The sequence below is a fragment of the Triturus cristatus genome, chromosome 1_2 (assembly GCF_964204655.1).
Source record: "Triturus cristatus chromosome 1_2, aTriCri1.1, whole genome shotgun sequence".
In the NCBI taxonomy this organism is placed as follows: Eukaryota; Metazoa; Chordata; class Amphibia; order Caudata; family Salamandridae; genus Triturus; species Triturus cristatus.
In genome coordinates, this window is record NC_140580.1 from 717,482,669 (window position 1) to 717,501,413 (window position 18,745).

An 18,745-nucleotide genomic window follows, 5' to 3' on the forward strand; every position below is an offset into this window, starting at 1 on the left:
GAAACACCAACAAGCATATGCGCTTGCAAATGAACGCAGTGCACAGGGATACGGGTATTGCAGCCCCCACAAGGGATTCTGGCCTCAAACTTGGTAAGAGGGCAGCTCGAACCCAAGGGACGTAGAAACCCACCTCTTGTGTTGCTGGAGCCTTCGGAGTCTGTAAGAGCTCAGGAGCAGCAGACCGGTCAGTCGAGATGTGTTGCCTGTGGTTGCAGGGGAGTAACTCCTTCACTCCAAGGGAGATATCTTCGGTTGACCTTGATGCTCCACAGATCCAGCACAGAGCCTGTATGGTGCATGGGCACAGACAATGCTTCAGAATGAGATGGAAACTAAGTCCGGCCCAAGCGAAGTTCAGAGTGTCCAGATGGTCGAAGTTCAGTGGTTTCCTGTTTAGAATCTGGTCTATGTTGAATCTAAGGTCCTACAGCCAGGCAAGCCCTTTTGTACCCAGGGGAGAGGGTTGGGCAGATTCAGGGAACCATTCAGGGTGAGGGTCTGGACAGTGGGGAGGTTACTCCCATGTCCTTTGTCCAGTTTCGTGCCAGAGCAGGAGGCAACGGCTCCCAGGACTGGTTTGAACTGGACTACGCACAGGGACACCAAATGTGCCCCTCATGCAGACTTTTGGTTGCTGGCAAGCGTACCCACCCAGCCCTAATACACTAAATCCTGTCTGGGAGGTCGTTGCACCTCCCTGTGACAGGATGCCTGTTGTTCCACCTTCCGCTGCTCGAGCTTGGCTCAGCAGCAAGAGGGCAGAAACAAGTCTCTCATCGGCAGCAACCATTTTGTGCTGCCCGGGACTAGAAGGCTGGTACCGGGAACACCAGGGTCCCAATGAAGCTCGCTTCTAAGGGGTGGAATCATACCTCCCACACCAGTTACCGGTGTGGAGATATGATTCCACAATGTTTGACACCAAACACGATAGGGTTACTTTCAGCCTTTTTAGAGTTGATCATCACACTGTCGCATAATGCCACTCTATATGTCATAAATTGCTGCAGCACTAACAACCCGGGAGAATGGACTCTGTAGGCTGCAGGGGTGTCCTGCTCATGCAGTGGCACCCTTTCACTTAGAACCAAGCACCCTGCCTTCAGGATTGTTAAGGCCTGCTATAGGGGTGACTGATAGGTTTTAAGTGTAATGACCCTTGGATATAGTAAACCTATTTCATAAGTAAGTGCTGCAGTTCGGGTTCCTCAATTTCCCCTTTCTACCTCGGACAGAGTGATTTCTCAGTCACACACACACATACACATCACACGCTGGTGGGGCCCATAACACCAACATTCATTCTAATCAATCTATCCGTATATTTTTATTCAGGAAAGGGGGATAAGACACTTCGAGTTCCGAACTACACTGCTTTCCCTTTGATGGGAACTTGCTAACATTACCTTAACAGGAGAATCCTCCTCCTCCTCCTCCTATCAAGGAGAGCACAAACCTAATCGATGAATCATTTAGTTGGAATTAGTTTAATGACTCCTTAATTCTCTGACTCAATCAATAATACATTTCAATAAAAGAACAACACAACACATAAATCAATTTAATCTTTTTTAATCTATATTAAATGCAGGTTAAACCTAATTAGTAAATTTTATCTTTTTTCATATTTACCTATTCTGGCTATTTGTCGTTTTCTAAGTCAGAATCTGGTCCTCAGTCAAATCGACAAAGTTCTGTTCTATCATGCAGCGTCACCGTCCTCTCCGTCAGCATAACATCAGGATACTGGATATGGTGGTGTGCGTTCAGAACGACCCTCTCTAGTCTACTATTATTTATACTAAAATTTACATTCAATTGTTACAATCTTCTTTCCCAGAGCTTTTTCATTGGTCAATCAAAGTACATCTTAATTCATCAGGAAACATTCGATGTCGTTCCCACAGGCTAAAAGTTCCAAGACGAATGTATGGGAACGTTGGCAATTCATGGTTTAGGTTGCAACAATTTGTATTGAAGGGTTGGCTTTTCGCCTGGTGCAGCCTTGATGGGCACAGCGATGACAGTTCACCGGCAGGTCGCAGCTGCTGAGGTTTGCGCAGGCGCGTTTCTCCATTCCCTTCATTGATTTTACTTTGTAAGGTCTGATTCAGTCGGCGGCCATTTTATAGCAGGCCCATATGGTCAACTTAAGCAAAGAAACACAAAAACGTCATTAATACATTGAAATGGTTAAACAGTGTTATTTCCCTTGCTAATACCATATGTGTGTGCATTTATCTAGCCATATGCCACGTCCAAAGCCATTATTACTTGTTTATTTAAGCAGAATTCACGATAACATAACATAATCAACGTTTATCCTATTAATATGCATACAGACTTAGTTTACATATTATCTTTAGCCATGCAAAGCAATCCCACGTATATTCTCTTGGTTAATAAGGTTGATTAGTTTTGAAATCCACACTCCATTAATTATTATGATTAATCATTAGTCATTTTAATACAAACATATATAAATGGATTGGGTATATAAAAAGAAAACATTTTACACGCTCCATCAATCCCCCCTTTGGTGATTTTATCACCATAAACAAAACCAACAAAAATCAATTCATTTTTCCCTTTTTATGGAAATTCGAAATGTTTTCTTGCTCAATTATAATTCTGTTTCTCCTTCATCTTCTCTTTTTGTTTTGTCATACATACTCTCCTTCCATTCCTTCAATTCTATCTCTTCAAAATCCCTTTCTTGTTTCTTTTCCTTCTTTTTGATAATTTCTGGTCTAATTTTCTTTTTATTTCTTTTATGTCTGCAACACATACATCCTAATCTAAGTATTAATAATATGAAAATCACACACGTTAATGGAAATAATATTTTCCCTAATATAGTACTACCTAATTTACCTAAGAAAGTCTTAATAGCAGCCATCTTATTACTAATTTTAGTCCAGATACTTTCAACCTCCAGTGGTACTATTTCATCATGCAGTTCAGTAATATTTTTAATATATACCTTTAGATCTTTGCTTTCATCAGGAATGTAAGTGCAACAATGTTGAACTTTCAGCATTCCACAGACTCCACCCTCTTTTGCCAATAAGATATCAAGGGCAAGTCGATTTTGCATAATCATAGCACGCATGGCAACCATTTCAGTGTTTACCAAAAGAAATCCTCCAGCGGTGCTTGTTGACAAGCGATCCACTATGGTTGACAATTTCCGAATATTATTTGCATTCAAAGATATTCCCATTGCTGGTATCAAGGCTCCAAAAATATCACCTACAATTTCTAACCAAGTTTCTCTTCTACTACGCATTAATAGGTTATGTGGTCCACTATTTTCTACTCTATCCATGTGAAAGATTTTTGGAAAGACCAGGCCAACATAACATGTGCCATACCAATGGTCGGGCAACCTGTAATAAACCTTGTTCCCACAAATGTAGTACAATCCAGGGAAAACTGGATCTTCTCCGCCTCTAAATCCCCATCCAGATGCAATAAAATATGTATCATGACACTCACTTGTCCCTATATAATAATAATCATATTGGGATCTTTCCCTCATAATGCATAATTTGCCTTTCTGTGGTGAATCTATAGCTATTGTTGGTCTAGCTTCACCCTTTGTCTCCTTTTTCCCATCTATTTCCCAAACATTTTCCCCTACTTCATGTCCTTCCTTTTTATGCATCTTCAATCTCCTTTCTTCAACCATATCTAGAAATGTTTTCTCTTCTGTCTTCAAACTGCAAGTTAAATTGTTTCTAAAAATATATTCTAAGGTTAGTTCTTTAGTCTCTATAAAAATCTCACCTAGTACATTAGCGGTTTTAGCTGGATTCAATTCATTATTCATGGGCAATTGTCCAAGAATGTTATCTATATTAGACAGATTATATTCTAATTTCCCTACTTGATAAAATATACTTGTTAAAACGCTACATGTTATTCCATAAGTTGCTGGAAGGTGATGATAAGTCACTCTTTCTGAAACGGAGGCAGGCAACTGCATACATACGTAGCAATCCCTTACGTCCATTGTTTTTACATATTCATACAATAATTTTGAAAATACATTGCTAGAAAAATCAGTTATAGACCTATCCTTGTGTAAATGTTCAGTGCTTGTTTTAAATGGAACTATCTTTTGTGAATTTTTCACTACATTAGTCATATTCTCTGTATGTCCTTCTAGTGTATCTAAAGTTACTTTGAAAGAGATCAAAAGAGCGAGTACTCTCCAAAGAAGCGTTAATAATCCTGTACAACAACAATACATTTTACACCATCTTCTCATAAAGGTACATCTACTCTTGTTATCATCTATGTTAGCCATCTTGTTAATTTGAGCGTGTCTTTTGACTTAGCCTCTTCTAGTCCACTCCTTGTACTTTCACCTGAAAGAGCTAGACACTTATCAGGTTATCTTTAGTCCTTCAATTTCTTATTCAATCCTTTATATTTTTTTTTTTACAAGGACCTTCTTGAAATCACTCAGTTTGGCATCTCATCGTTTTTCACTTCCTTCTCATCATCCACATACAGAATTTCCTGATCTTCCGCTTCTTCTCCGATATCGGATAGGATAACTCTCAGGATTTCCGCCGTTTCTTCTTCCTCCACCATTTTCAGTAAAGTCTCCTCTGGATTTTCTTGACTACCTACCTCTTCTCCTTGTTCAGGCAGTGCCACATACGTCCATTCAGGTGACTTATACTTCTGGTTTGGTTTTCTCGATCGTTTGTTTTCTTCAGTCACTTCTGTCTCTCCCTCTTTTCCTTTGTGTTGACTTGTTACTTCGTTCACTTGTTCAGCTTTTGAAGGTTTGACTCGTGTCAATCGATATCTCAGTCTCTTTATTTTGTTTGGCCAAAGGTCTCCTTTAGCATTTCTTCTTGTTTTGCCTTCTTTACTGTTTCTTTCCTCGATCCAAGTTCTCTTCGTCAGAACTCGACCTTCTGGTTCACTGTCTTCAAATTCTGTCTCATTTGGCTTTTTTTTCCACCAGCTACTTTCTCCCCCTCTGGTGTTGGCCCTACTTCTGTCCCTCCTCGGGTCTCCGACATGCAATCTTTCTGCTTGCTGTTTGTCCCTTTACCTAACTCAGTGTTGGATGTCCCTACACCTCCTCGGGGGTCTTCCGTAGAAATCTATCCCTCTCTCTCTATTTCTGTCCCTTCTTCTCCTTCAAGAATTTTCTCAGGTGGAACTTCTCCTATTCTTTCATCTGGTGTGAATGTTACTTCTGTCGAGACATTCTTTTCTTTTCTCTTCCTCTTTCTGTGCTCGCCACTGACGTTTTGCTCGTCTCCAGAATCTGAACTATCTGAAATCTGCAATCTCTTCTTCAGGATTTCTTCTCTTGGAGTTGGAACTAGTCTTGGCTCCTTTTCCCCCCTTTCGGGATTTTCTTTTGTCTTTGAATTCTCATTGTCTGAATAAGCACTTGATTCCGAATCATCAAAATATTCTTTTCCAATGCTATCTGCTGGATTTGGAACTCTCAAAGTGTGACTTGCATGTATCCAATTTTTCAGTCCAGCACACTTCACAGCAGTTGTTGTGGTCAGGATAACTTGCCTTGGCCTCCCCCACCTTGGAACCAGGCAATTCCTTCTTCTGTGGACTTTTATTCTCACCCAGTCGCCTGGGCTCAGGTCATGGGCTGGTTTTCTCTCAAAGGTGGTGGCATCCGCTCCAACCTGGTGAAACACAGAATGGACTGCGTCAGCCAGGCCTTTACAGTAATCCAAAATCATGTCATCAGTTATTGTCATCAATTTGTTGACTGGAACAAATACGTGTCTCATGGCTCGTCCCATGGTAATTTCGTGGGGACTCAAACCTGTAGTTCTGTCTGGAGTAGATCTGATTGTCATTAAGACTAGAGGCAAGACATCAGGCCATTTCATTCCTGTGGCTAAACACATTTTCCCTATTCTGTTTTTGATCGTACCATTCATTTGTTCAACCACACCAGAAGCCTCTGGTCGATAGGCACAATGTAGTTTTGTTGTACACCCAATGCTTCACAAATCAATCCCATGATCTGATTGTAAAAGATTCCTCCTCTGTCTGATTCAATGGTCACTGGGAACCCGAATCTTGGGATGAATTCCCTTAACAAGAGCTTGGCCACTGTGATTCCATCATTTCTTCTTGTTGGGTATGCCTCCGCCCACCTGGAGAACAGCCAAACTACCACCAGAACATACCTCAACTTGTTATAAGGGGGCATTTCAATGAAATCTATTTGCATTCTGGTGAAAGGTCCTCCCTCTCGGCCTATTGTGCCTAGGCTCACCACTGTTTTCCTTCCAGGATTGTACTGTTGACATATCAGGCATCTTTGACAGAGACTCTGCTATCAACCTGAATTTTGCATTGTACCAGGTCTGCTTAAAGGCCCTTATCATGGCATCTCTCCCTAGATGTCCTTGTCCATGATACATCCGTGCCATGGTTGACATCATGCTATCAGGCATTACTGGTCTTCCATCCCGATAGACCCACACATGATCTTTCTCCCTTGGTGCACAACCTGCTTTTACCCACTGTTTCATTTCTTCATCTCCTGCTTCATCCTGCAACTGCCTCACTTCTTCCCATGTTCCCACAACGTTAGTAAACATTATGGAGCAAGAAAACATTTCCTTTTCCTTGGCCCTATTGATTGAATACTGGTTTCGGGCACAGTACTGAGCCATGTCATTAGCATATCGGTTCCCAGTAGTGATATAATCACTACCTTGACTATGAGCAGCACATTTTACCACTGACAGTTCTTTTGGCAACTGTATTGCTTCAAGCAATTTTCCCACCACTTCTGCATTCTTTATAGGAGTTCCACTTGAGGTCAGGAAACCTCTCTGCAGCCAAAGTTGGCCAAAATCGTGGACAACTCCAAAGCCATACTGGCTGTCAGTTATCACAGTCACTCTCACATTCATTCCAATTTTGCATGCCCTTGTCAATGCCACTAGTTCTGCTACTTGAGCGGATTTAACTCCTTTCAAGTGTGATGCTTCTATGACTGCAGCAACTGTGCATATAGCATAGGCTGCACTCAACAATCCTTCATCTGTTCTCAAACAAGATCCATCCACAAACAACACATAATCACTTTCTGGCAATGGTAAATCTTTTATGTCTGGTCTGGGTTTCGTGCAAAAATCAAGCACATCCAAGCAATCATGATCAACATAATCTCTTACCTCCACTCTCTCTGCATCTGGCAATAGTGTAGCTGGATTCACATTCACACATCTTTCCAGACTCACATTGGTTGCACCTAGAATGACCTTCTCATACTTAGTCAGCCGACTATGTGACATGAACTGTGTTTGGCTCCTTGTTAAAAGGATCGCCACATTATGAGGTACAAACACTCTTACTGGTTATCCCATCACAATTCCTTCACTCTGCTCTAGGCTTCGGCATGTAGCAGCTACTGCTTTCAGACATCCTGGCAAACCTACCGCCACTGGATCTAACATTGACGAAAAATATGCAACTGGTCTTCTCAATCTTCCATGTTTCTGTATTAACACTGAGAGTGCACATCCATTTCTCTCACTGCAGTACAATTCAAATTCTTTCTCATAGTCTGGCATTCCCAGAGCTGGAGCTTCGCAAAGGCTGTCTTTTAATTGTCTAAATGCTGCCAATTCTTCTTTGCTCAATTCAAGAGGGTCTTTAACCTCACTTTTCGTCAATTTTACCAATGGTTTGGCAATCAGGGAAAAGTTGCTTATCCACTGACGACAGTAGCCAACCATCCCTAGGAACATTCACACTTCTCTTTGAGTCATTGGGGCTCTCATTCCTCTAATAATTCTGATTCTGTCTATGGTTACTTTTCTCAGCCCTTTTTCAATGTTATGTCCTAAATATTGTACTTCTTTTTTACAGAATTGTAATTTTGTCGGAGATACTTTTAGTCCTCCATCTGCCAAATGATTCAGCAAAGCTATCGTGTCTGTTTCACAAGCTTCGCGTGTTTTTGACACCACCAATAGGTCATCAATATACTGAACCAGAACTGAATTTTCAGGCATGGTTAGACTTTCCAGAGATTTCTTTAGCAACTGATTGAAAATTGAGGGGCTCTCTGTGTACCCCTGTGGGATTCGGCACCATGCCAAAATACGCTCTCCAAACCGAAATGCAAAAATCGGCTGTCTGTCATGATGCAACGGAATGGAAAAGAAAGCATGACACAAATCAATTACTGTGTACCATTCTGCATCATGGGGAATCTGATACAAAATCACTGATGGATTTGGAACAATGGGACAACATGACACAACGATCTTGTTAATCTTTCTCAAATCCTGCACAATCCTGAACTTCCCATTGGGCTTTTTCAGTCCCATTATATGCGAGTTACATGGACTGCTCATTATTTCCCTCAACACTCCTTCTTGAATCATTTTCTCAATTAAAGGTGTCACTCCTTCAATTATTTCAGGTGTCAGTCTATATTGTGGAATCATTGGATAAATTACTCCTTCTTTTAGTGTAATTTTTACTGGATCTATATTTCTCATAAGGCCTACATCTTCTCCAGTAAAATCCCAGACTCCTGCCTTCACTGACTGCTTCAATTCTTTGGGTAATTCATCTGGGTTAAATACTGCATAAGTTCCTGCAGTTCCATTTTCTTGATTAGCTATTGTCATTTTATACAGTACATCCTCATCTGGTGTCTCAAATGCTATTCCATCTGGAGTACAGAATATAGTGCAATTCATTTTGCACAGAAGATCCCTTCCTAACAAATTCACAGGACTGGTATCGCACACCACAAATCGGTGCATGTCTGTGAATTTCCCTATTTTAACCTTTACCGGTTCGGTAAGGTAGGTCCTAATCTGGGTGTTTGACACACCAACTACTTGGATTGTTTCATCCGAGAGAGGAAGATTCTTCACATCTGCTGACCTGACAGTAGATCGCGTAGCTCGAGTGTCTACTAGAAAAGTAATGTTTTCATCATTAACTTTCCCATTCACAAATGGTCCTGTCTGATCTATTTCTAGGGTTGCGCCAAGTACGCACTCTTCTTCCTCTCTTCGGCACCGTCAATAATTCTCCTCTGACTCACTTTCGTCATTTCGCAGCCAATATTGTGAAACAGCGCTCGCGCGTTGCGGTTTATTTACCTGTTCTTCATTGTAGAATCCCACTTCTTTGCTATATTTCTGGGTATTTCTGCTTTGCGGTATTGGCGGTTTTGGCACCTGATTCTGTGGATTAACAGCCTTCTGCTGTTGCTGCGGTGTGCCACTCACCTCACACTGCACCTGTGAAGTCAATGATGGATTTTCATTATTAGTACTTGGTGGATATTCACACTCGGATTTCCAATGCCCTAACCTTCGCAATTGTGGCATGGAAACTTCTTTTTGGATTCTTCTATATTACCCTTCCCCTTTCCTGGGCCAAATCTCGGTTTGATTCCTGGGTTATTGGCTTGTTCGACCAGCTGAGCTTCCTGTCTTTCTGCGACTTTCACTTGAGCCCACATTGCCTTTTCTTTTAGTTTTCGCTGCTTTGCCTCAATCTCATCACTAAAGTATTTGGCATGTCTCAGGATTTCATCAATTTTCTAGCTTTGCCAATCTACAGTGTGCTGCTTGATCATTTCACTAACTTCGGGACGTAAACCATACACAAATCTGTACACAAAATGACTTAGATCCTTTTCTCCCAGATTTTCATCTCCACTAAACTGTTTGAAAGCTAGTATTAGCCTTTCATAGTAAGCATGAACTGATTCTTTCACTTCCTGATGTGTTCGATCTATTTTAACCCAATCTGTTTCTTTGGGAGGCACTTTGTTTTTCAAAAATACCATAACTTGTTCATATTTCTTCATTTCCTCGGGGTCTGGTGCTCCTGTTTTGGGATCTCTCGGGTATTCTTTAGCTGGCCAATCTATGACTATTTTGCATTCTGCCCATAAGTCTGCTGGCACTATTATATCAAATAAGCTATTTAGATCAATCCACAGTACCTTTGACAACTTAACAAATCTGTCTACCTGTCTGTACCACTCGACGGGCTTTTCTCGCAATCGAGGGAAGTCATTTGTAAATGACAAAATGTCCTGTCTTGTCCATGGGACATGCACATATCCCCCTCCTGGAATCTCTCTCATGGGAAACTCCGTCACTACCTTTTCCTTTTCTCTCACAGGAAAGGCTGAGAAAGTTCTGTCTGAGGTATCATCCTGCTTTCTATACCACCTGCTTTTCCATTTGTCCACATCTCCCCATTTCCTTAACAATGTGATTATGTCCTTAATCTGCCCTATTCGTCCTGCAGTGTTCAGATTCTCAATATCCTTATCCGTAAAATCCACCCGGTAAGGCTTCTGTAAAGCTTTTACCTTGTCCATGTTAATTCCCATTTCACTTGCTATTTCTTCTAGCCTGTCATGTAAATTATTTGCTCTCCAAGTGACACTCTTACATAAGAACAACAGCTCCTCATCCTGGTAATTTTTCAGCTTTTCTGTGGGAATTGTCCCTACTATTAATTCTTCTAACACCATGCGTAATTTTGCCACATCAATGGTTTGGGATTCTTTCTCTTTACCTTGCAAGCTCTTCAGCCATTCGCTCAATTCGTCTGTAGTTATACCTACTAATTTTTCTACATTCCCTGGTTCTGCCATTCTCTGGGGTTCTAATATTGGTCCCCCTACCATTCTGCTTCTTTCTACAGTATCAGGATTATAAAATGGGTTATTTGACACATGTAGTTCACCTTCACTCATTGTGTGTCTCCAAGGATTCTCCCTTGATCTCATTAGGGGTTGTTCTGCTTGTCTATTACTCACATACGGAACTGTTAGACCATGCTCATTTTCTTTCTGCTTCTCAAAAATGGGCATAACTGGACCTATGGTTACAGGGACTGTAACTGCTTCCAGATTTTTAGTCAATTCTCTTATTTTCTCTGTCAGTTCTAATGTTGTTTTACCTAATTCCCTCGAATTTTCACTTTCAACCTTATTTTCCATTTCTCTTTCCCTAAGGGAATTTCTTCTCTTTACCTCTGGAGTCGTAACCTCTGTCTTGATGATTCGCAGAGTTTCCCTCACTGGAGTACCTGAGGTCAGCGTCTCTGATTCCTGTCTGTACGGAGGTGGGCTTTTGTAAAATATATCATCTAGGACATCATCCTCTGATTCATTTGCTCCATACTTTCTAGGTTCTACATTATGCCTTTTCTCTATACATTTCCTTCCTTCACTTTCCCCTGCAGTTCTTACGGGAAACAGTCCTTCAGTCATACTTGTGTCTCGCCACCTTCTCATTCGATCACAATGAGTTTCGCGATCATTTGGCCGTCCGAACATATATCTATATCTACTGCCATTTCTCTGTTTTTCTCGCTCATGCATTTCATCTTCCCACTCAGTCAAAGCTTCAAACTGCGTCGGTCTAGGCCGCGGATCTAAGCTCATCATCCTCTCCTGCAAATTCCTTAAAATTGCCAAATTCGCAACCATGAAGGATGCGGGTGTTTTCGTCGGAGGAAGTAACTGTCCTTCCCTAGTCACAATCTCTTTTTCTTTCACAAACCATCCTTTTATTTTACTAAACAAGGATTTTTTCTTTTTCTCGGGTGAATGATAATACATCTTCCTTTCTCTCGTGAACCCTTTAGTCTTGTCTTCAACTGCACGTTTTTTTTTTTAGCCCAATAGCAACGCGACTCTCACTAACGCACCAATCCTGGCGCGCTACGTCACTGTCACAATCCTCAAATCCCAGCGCGACTCACACTAACACACCAATCCTGGAGCGTCTACGTCACCCTGTACTTCTCCAATCCTAGTGCGGCTTCACACCAACGTACCAAACCAAGGCGTTTTACGCTTCTGACTAGCTGTCCAATCCCAGCGCGGTCTTCCTGACGTCAGCAGTCGCTGCAGCAGCTCCTGCTCCTGACTCCTGTCTTCAGTCTACCCCTCCTTTACAAAACTACTCGGTAGACTTTGTTTCAATTTTACAATACTGTTAGTTACAACGTATAAACATCTCCATTGTCTGCTCTGCTAACCACAGAATAGCAATAGACCTTTCCCACGAGAATCCTGTTTTTCCCGAGAGCAGCGCTTACCTCTGCCCTACTACAGAATCGTTACGTCCGTTGGCAAAGTAGCACATCCCTCTACTTCACCCTTCTACCAAGCATCAATTAACTGTTTCTCCAGAATTAAGACACATAGGTGCCGATTCCGATCCGGTAAAAAAAAATACCGTACGACTCGCATCCGTATTTTTTTACGTACGAGTCGCACAAGTACCGTACAAACTGCCAAGTACGATTCGCATAGGAAAAACTCCATACGAATCAAATCCGGAAAACTCCCCCACACGTCCTCGGGTCGGAAAATGTGTCCGACACATCCCCGGACGATTTACCGTACGAATCGGAAAAATGAAGTCCGACCGCGCTAGTACGATCACTCCCGTCCTTTCGATTTTACAACTGTATGCAAAAAACACCGTACGGACCGAACTCCCACAGCAAGCATGGAGACACGTGTCCGCATACGCGCCAAACACCCCACCACAGACCCCGCATGTACGCGCAAAATGCCCCCCGGCCGCGGATGTACGCGCCGAACCCCCACCCCACCCGTGTATGTACAGACCGAACGCCCACCCCACCCGTGTATGAATGGAGCGTACCAACACCCCACCAGTGTATGTACGGACCGTACCCCCACCCCACCAGTGTATGTACGGACCGTACCCCCACCCCACCAGTGTATGTACGGACCGTACCCCTACCCCACCAGTGTATGTACGGACCGTACCTCCACCCCACCAGTTTATGTACGGACCGTACCCCCACCCGTGTATGAATGGAGCGTACCAACACCCCACCAGTGTATGTACGGACTGTACCCCCACCCGTGTATGAATGGAGCGTACCAACACACCACCAGTGTATGTACGGACCGAACCCCCACCCATGTATGAATGGAGTGTACCCCCACCCGTGTATGTACGAACCGTACCCCCACCCCACCTGTGTATGTACGGACCGAACCCCCACCCCACCCGTGTATGAATGGAGCGTACCAACACCCCACCCGTGTATGTACGGACCGTACCCCCACCCCACCAGTGTATGTATGGACCGTACCCCCACCCCACCAGTGTATGTACGGACCGTACCCCCACCCCACCAGTGTATGTACGGACCGTCCCCCCACCCCACCCGTGTATGTACGGACTGTACCCCCACCCGTGTATGAATGGAGCGTACCAACACCCCACCAGTGTATGTACGGACCGTACCCCCACCCCACCAGTGTATGTACGGACCGTACCCCCACCCCACCAGTGTATGTATGGACCGTACTCCCACCCCACCCATGTATGTACGGACCGTACCCCCACCCGTGTATGAATGGCGCGTACCAACACCCCACCAGTGTATGTACGGACCGTACCCCCACCCGTGTATGAATGGAGCGTACCAACACCCCACCAGTGTATGTACGGACCGTACCCCCACCCCACCAGTGTATGTACGGACCGTACCCCCACCCCACCCGTGTATGTACGGACCGTACCCCCACCCGTGTATGAATGGAGCGTACCAACACCCCACCAGTGTATGTACGGACCGTACCCCCACCCGTGTATGAATGGAGCGTACCAACACCCCACCAGTGTATGTATGGAGCGTACCCCCACCCCAACGGTGTATGTACGGACCGTACCCACACCTGCGTACATATGGAGCGTACCCCCACCCCACCCGTGTATGTACGGACCGAACCCCCACCCCACCCATGTATAAATGGAGCGTACCAACACCCCACCCGTGTATGTACGGACCGTACCCCCACCCCACCAGTGTATGTACGGACCGTACCCCCACCCCACCAGTGTATGTACGGACCGAACCCCCACCCCACCCGTGTATGAATGGAGCGTACCAACACCCCACCCGTGTATGTACGGACCGTACCCCCACCCCACCAGTGTATGTACTGACCGTACCCCCACCCCACCAGTGTATGTACGGACCGAACCCCCACCCCACCCGTGTTCGTACGCACCCTACCCCAGGCCCACACACCAGCACCCTCACCCAACATCGGGCATGTACGAGTCGTACTAAGCCATAGCAAAGGACAGCACTGTACAACAACATGGCCCATGTACGCACCGTACAGACGCTAATAACACTCCTACTGAACCAGAACTAACCAAAAAAACACAAGGACAGTCAATCCGAGGCACACAACACCACAAAACATATCCAACAAGGCCAAATACATCCTATACACTGACCTGCAACTGACAAACAGAGAAACAGAGGCCCAAACCAATACCACTCCTTATAACACACCCACCCAAAGTTCAAACACAGCCACACCCACAAATGGACCAATAAAAAGGCCCAACACACACAAACCATGATCCTTTGCAACAGATCCACTGCTGCCAGACCCCAGAGACAATGCACTGCACCATACTTCAACCATCAATACACCTTACACTTGCACTCCTTCACACAACCACCATCACAAACACACCCTCATCACATTCACACACACACAGCTGCACACCCACAACCATCCACACCCACACCCATCCACACCCACACCCCCACAACCATCCACACCCACACCCCCACAACCATCCACACCCACACCCCACACCATGCCCACCAACAAGAATCCAAAGTTCACAAAGGTCGAGCTGGAGTCCCTTGTCGACGAAATCATCAGAGTCGAGCCACAGCTCTTTGGAACATTGGTCAGACGGACCAGCATATCAAAAAAAAACTGCCATGTGGGAAAGGATAGTCAATTCCGTGAATGCTGTTGGGTCCACCAGAAGGACCAGGCATGAGTGCCAAGCCAGGTGGTACGATCTGCGGAGGACGGTCCGACGCAAAATGACGGACGAGCACAACCAGGCCAACATCACTGGAGGAGGGCCATCCCGCAGACCGGTACACTACCATCCCTGGGAGGAGAAGGTGATGACCACGCTGGAGCCGTTGGCATGTGACGGACTAGAAGGAGTCCGAGAGCCTGGTGAGTACACAAACAACTCACCTCACATGGGGGGAACGCCATATACAACCCAAATACCAATCATGCACGCAACCCTCACAAAGCCAGCACCGGACACAACCGCACTCCAAAAACACACACATGCCACTAGCGCCTCCATGCACCATGCCCCAAGCAAGGCCAGGCCAAGTCACAGGCCACACAAAACACAAACACAAGACAGGATGTCCCCGATGCCGGGAGGGGGGGCCTCAAAACTAACATAGAGCAACTCTGAAGCACACAACAATGCCCTCAGCCCATATGGCTTAGGGCACAGCCATACCAACAGTGTGTCCCCACACAGTACTGTTTTGCCTGCTAATGGTGGCCGCGTTGCAGGACGACATTGGTATGAAGGCACAATTTGCACATAACAGCAGCCAATGAAGACGCAGCACACTGAAAGAGTGTCAGCACACACCGCCACAGCAGCAGTGCAGACTCACACACTCCGCCCAATGGGTGCCCGCAGAGAAGAAACAAACCCACATGAACAAGCCAATGGCCTTTGCAAGACCTGCAAACTCTGTGTGCCCAGGAAGCTGGGCTGAGGTGACAGAGGGTGACACACAGAGGGAGGGAGAGGGGCAGAGAGAGGGACAGAGACAGAGGTGGACACAGGGAGACAGACAGAGGGAGGGAGGAGGCTCACAGAGGGAGGGAGAAAGGGAGACGGACAGAGGGAGGAGGCTGACAGAGGGAGGGAGAAAGGGAGAGGGACAGAGGGAGGAGGCTGACAGAGGGAGGGAGTAATGGGAGACAGACAGAGGGAGGAGGCTGATAGAGGGAGGGAGAAAGGGAGATAGAGGGAGACGGACAGAGGGGGGGCGTAAGGGAGACAGAGGGAGACCAAATCACCCTTGGGTGGTGTGGCCATATCCGCTCATCAGCAGGTGGACTGTGTGCATGTAGACAAGGTTTGGCAGTGCCTTAACCCCCCCTTCAACCTTTGATAAACACTAGGCCATGTGTCAATCTGTGCACGAGTACATCCGTGCTGCAGGCACAAACAGAACCGTACACCCAGGATACCTACCCACTGTGTTCGTCAGAACCCTGTCACAAATTGTTAAGTTACCTACCTGCATTCTCAAATAGCATGGAAAAAACACCATTTGGCCACGTACAGTGCAACACGTAAGGCGGCTCTGCATGGCTTGCTACGCCCGCTCACTACACTGCTGACTGCGTTCACAAAATATGCATCAACTAAGATTGTGTCACACATAGGTAAAGTGTCGAAAGCTGTGGCCAAGGGACATACCCATGCACAAGTGCACTGTGTGAGGAATGCTAGCCAAATCCAACCACCCAGAGGAACTGTGCCAAATCAAAAAAGAATGAAACATGGATGTCGCATGTAACACAATTAACACTGTCTCTCTCACACACAGGTCAACATCGTCGATCTCCCCCCAACACTGGGGGGGAAGACTCACAGGACCAGGCTCTGCGTGAAGAGGACCCCAATGCCAGCGACGACTCTCACCACTCCGTGGATGACCCAGACCAACCTGGCCCCTCTGGTGTCCAACCACCTGCAGCACCTGCGTCAGGTACAACTGTGCCAACCACCACCCCCATTCCTGCCACATCCCAGGAGACACCCAGGAGCCCTGCCCGCACACAACAACGCATCCAGTCTGTCCAGGAGGGACAAGGTTCTTCGGGCACCCAGGAGGAGGCAGGCGACCCCGCAAATGCCATCCCTCAGGGGTCCCGGAGACTCGATGTGCCCACAACGGCAGGCCAGGCGCAAGTGGGCAGGGGTGGTGGGAGTGGAGGACGGCGGAGGCCCGAACCTGCCCAGTTGGCTCAGGACCCGGCTATGGCACACGTCAGAACCATCCTGGACGCATACCGGCGTGACTCCAGAGGCATCGCCCAGGTAGTGGAGACCCTCAATGAGATGAAGGCCCTGCAGGTTGAGCATCAGGCCAGGATGGAGGCAAGACATGCAGAGCACTTGGCGGTGCACAGGGACATGAGCCAATCCCTCCATCAGATCGCCCAAAGCCTGGCAAACCCTCCCTGTGCCAGCAGGCGTAGAGCAGCACCAGCCCAAGGGAGGGAGGAGGAGGAGGAATCATCTGACGGAGCGTCCCTTGCACCATCAAGCCAGGCGTCTGAGGGTCCCCGCAGGAAGGTGGGTCGTCCACGCAAGAAAACGTGAGAGTCAGCGGAACATCACCATCTCCCAGGTCACCTGGCCTGGCACCTGGCCCTATGGCCCAACAGCAGCACAGCAGCAAAGGACATTCTCTGCCACATGGCCTTGCTTGTCACTGTCTGACCAATGTTGACAAAGACTGTGGCACAGACTCTGATGACTGTCAATGGCAAGGACACCAACTCCTCCTGTGAACTTTGGATTCTACACTCCCGCCAAGCACCTCTTGTCACCCCCCCAAACACGTACCCCAGCACTAATAAATTTCATCACAATCACAAGATGATGCCTTCATTTTGTATTATTCCACTACATGTGTGTGTTGTAAAGTCAAACCATGCCTGATTTCTGAATTAACTCCGAACCACCATACCCTGGGGTCTGAGTCTGGCACAGGACACACATGGGTCACAACGTACCATCCAAGACAGACATGGAGCACCATACTCACACGTGATGGGCCCAACCAGCTGAGGGGGTGCCCGCACAACTGTGCCCACAGACCTATTTAGAAGAGCAACAGTCATGCGCAGAGGTCAGGGATCATGTGGAGTGTCCTGGGGTGGGAGTCCCAGGTATGTGTAGACACGTGGCAGAACCATGTCCTGCATGCTTGAGTCAGGTGGATGTGGCGAATGGTGGGCCAGCCAAGGTTGGATGCATGGAGATGGCACAATAGGGTGTTGGATCACAGTGCCACAAGGTTGTGTTGTGGGTGTGGGCTGCATCCTGAGTGCGTGCGTGGATTGAGAAGGTCATCCTGCAGCTGGCAGTGATCCACTCACCCCATCTCTGTTTGACGTTGATGTGGCCTTGTCGCCGGATGTAGTAGCAGAGCTGTGCAGATGCACCCTGGATGTGGACAAGTATCATGGGATTTCTAACGCACATGTCCGTAGAGTGTAGGGTAGGAGTAGACACGGATGTCATAGTTGACCTGGGGGATGGTCTCCCTCTTGCCTTGAGGTGGATGGAACTGGGGATCTTGTGCATAATGCAGAGTGTGCTGCCGCATGAGGCACAGATGCTGCTGATCAGCATAGCACATGTCAGCAAGCAATCCATGATGGACACCAGCTCGTTTGCGTGGACACTGGGTGCCCTTGCAGCAGGGCCTGCAGCAGCATGCGCCATGTCAGGGAAACAATGCCACAAGTAGCACACAAAGACAAGGATCTCAGGAAGGAACCATGCAAAAGGTGCATGTCAAGGAAGGAATATCTGGTTCAACATGGCACACACACACACAATGGATTCACATGCGGCACAGTGGCCGTCGTGGAGACTGACAGGCCACAAAACCTACACAGCCATGGACATCATGCACAATACAGAATCTAATCCCTGACAAACAGCTTGCATCTTGCTACTCTACACATAGACTCATATGCACCATCTCTGAGAACAATGCCAGACATGCCGCATGCACATTGGCAACAGACCACCATTGACAGAGATGAGGCACCTTGGAGGCAGAGGGACACCTTTATTAG